This window comes from Hordeum vulgare, chromosome 1H, assembly GCF_904849725.1.
Source record: "Hordeum vulgare subsp. vulgare chromosome 1H, MorexV3_pseudomolecules_assembly, whole genome shotgun sequence".
NCBI classification, from domain to species: Eukaryota; Viridiplantae; Streptophyta; class Magnoliopsida; order Poales; family Poaceae; genus Hordeum; species Hordeum vulgare.
The window spans coordinates 215,982,350-215,984,918 of NC_058518.1; the positions used below are offsets into that span (position 1 = coordinate 215,982,350).

The 2,569-nt window shown below is 46.5% G+C and overlaps 1 pseudogene; it reads right to left on the minus strand.

Moving 5' to 3' along the window:
• Window positions 1-1,043: 1,043 nt before the first annotated feature.
• Window positions 1,044-1,749, minus strand: LOC123398123 (annotated as a pseudogene).
• Between the last annotated feature and the right edge of the window lie 820 nt (window positions 1,750-2,569).

Genomic DNA, 2,569 nt, shown 5'->3' on the forward strand with positions numbered 1-2,569 from the left:
AACCACTCCGTGAATGGTTGTACGTCACCCATGTTTTTGTTGGAATATTTTAATCGTACATAGCAAGTAGATGCAATGAGCAACTGCCCAGTAATACAAGTAGATGGAATAAGCAACTGCTCAGCCTAGGACTTGAAGTTTGTAAGTTGATACCTTGGTATTAGACATCCTGCTGTTAGAATAGCTCATTAAAATTCTTTGGGATGACCTACATGTCTATAGTTGTATTACCGGGTAACCATCAATCTGTAGAGTAATGTTGTTGGAAGTTACTGATATTTTTTTTATTTTCCTGATGAGGTCCCGAGAGAGGAATTGTTGTATGGGTTTCACATAAGGGAGATACACATGGACAATGGGGAAATCCCCGAATTAAGTAAATTAATTATCGGAGTTAGAGCTCTATTCTCTGCGGTATAAACAAATTTAGTTAGTTCTTTCATTACCTCGTGAGTTTCCATATACTGTCTACATGTAGTAATAGAAGTGACACCTTCTGTTTCCTCGTCAACATGGAATAGTTTTTTGATCGTGATTGTCATTGAAGTGTATGCCTTGATCTTTACTGTATGATGCAGTTCCATGCCCTTGGCCCATTATTGTTCTTATTTCAGGGGCAAGCAGTTGTTAGGTGTATGGCAATAGTTCAATTAGAAGTAGAAGTCTACTATTTTTGCAAAGAAGATTTTGCCATAATATTGCCACCATGGTAGAGGGTAGACGAATAGTAGAGGTAAAAAAGATGCATGGAGGAAGTAACTAGAGTCTAGAGATAAAAAGGGGCATTTAAGAATCCAACAGGTGTGTGCTTGATGACTCACAAAGCATCTTGATGACTCACAAAATTCATCTTTCATAGCAACGCACGCGTAGCTAACCAGTGCATAACAATGACATGCATTGCTAGCTACAACAAGATGATTACAGTAGAAAACGATGTAAAACATTGGTGTTGCTCAATGAAAATATCAAGTCAGAAAGGTGATATATGTAGAGAAAAAAAAAGCAGTCAAGTGACAAATTGAACTCTGCAGTGAAAAGCCTGACAGGATAGACTGATAAACTACACAAAAGAATAGTTCAAAGAGGGACCTGAAGTTCTGGGGGAAGATATCTGTAGACATCATATATCTGATCCTTGAAACCTCTGCTCAACATCTCATCGGCGTCGTCCTGTAATGAAATCAATCATGTTAGAATCGTTGAACTTGACCAAATTCATATGTCAAAAGAAAACAAATGTAGCATGACAAGAGCAAACTTGCCAGGACTAGGAGCTTGATGGCTCGTGTGCGCAAGGACTCGGACCAGGGTTCCCGACATGACATGCACTCCAGACTCGACCTTCCTAATATCCTCGCCGATACTCTTGCCACCAACACACGCGTGCACATAGATGCTCATGAAGCTACCAACAGCCTGCATGACCCTCTCTGTTTGCGCTGCAAGCTCCCTAGTTGGCGACACTATCAGCGTCTGCACCCTACCAAATCAAAATATTAACATCAGTTAAATTGCCGAGGGTAGATTGACTCCCAATGTTTCTAACAGATTCCAGAAATCCGTGCTGAAACCAGAGGTGAATCCGGCCACAGAATCCGTAACGCGAATGAATGTGAGTGGAGCAAGGTCTTACTCGTGGACGTTGGTATCGATGACCCGGTAGACGGAGAGGGAGATCCTGGAGGTCTTGCCGGTGCCAGACTGGGCCTTGGCGATGACGTGTTTGTAGGGATGTAGTAGAGACATGTCCAAATAGAGGGGATCCGGACGGTGAGGCGGCTCGTGGCGCCGGAGTGAGAGGAGGCAGGGGACGCGTTGAAGGGCTGTGGCGAGCGCATTGCTTCTTCCTCCGCAGCGGCTTGTTCCTGCTGAGCAAACACAAAATCAGCGAGCGCAAGGGCCGAATCCATGCGAGGCGGACCGGAATCGGATGAAATGCCGGCGAATCGAGGCGAATTTGCTCCTCCATCATGGATCCATGGAGAAGAGGGGCGGATCCGTAGAGGACGCACTCACTATGCTCCTCCATCTTGTGGTGTGGGGGATCCATCCCTTCTCCTCCTCCATGAGGTTCCATCCGTCAGGGTTGTGGGGTGGAGAGGCAGAGGGGTGTGGATCTGGAAGAGAGAGAATCGGTACCGAGGGAGAGGGCAGATGGGGGTCGGGGAGATGGGGCTACATCTGTTACAAGGCCGTTCCCTTTGCCGTCCGCTTGGGGATCACCCTGAAGGCAAAGGGGTCGAGGCAGACGGCAAAGGGATGACTTCAGCTGCGGTGAATCTTTGCCGTCTGTCTGGACCATCTTTACCACCAGCCGTGTCTTCACCGTCTGCTTATTCCACCTTTGCCGTCCGCTAGCAGATGGCAAAGAACGCACTGATGGTAAAGATTATCTTTGCCATCAGCCAGTTCTTTGCCGTATGTTTGCTAGCAGCTGATGGCAAAGAGTCTATTTGCCATCGGCCAGCAGACGGCAAAGATCAGGCAGACGGCAAATTACTGGATTCCAGTAGTGGGGGTTTTCATGCGGAAAGCCAGCATTTGACTCGTGGCTAGACAACTTGCA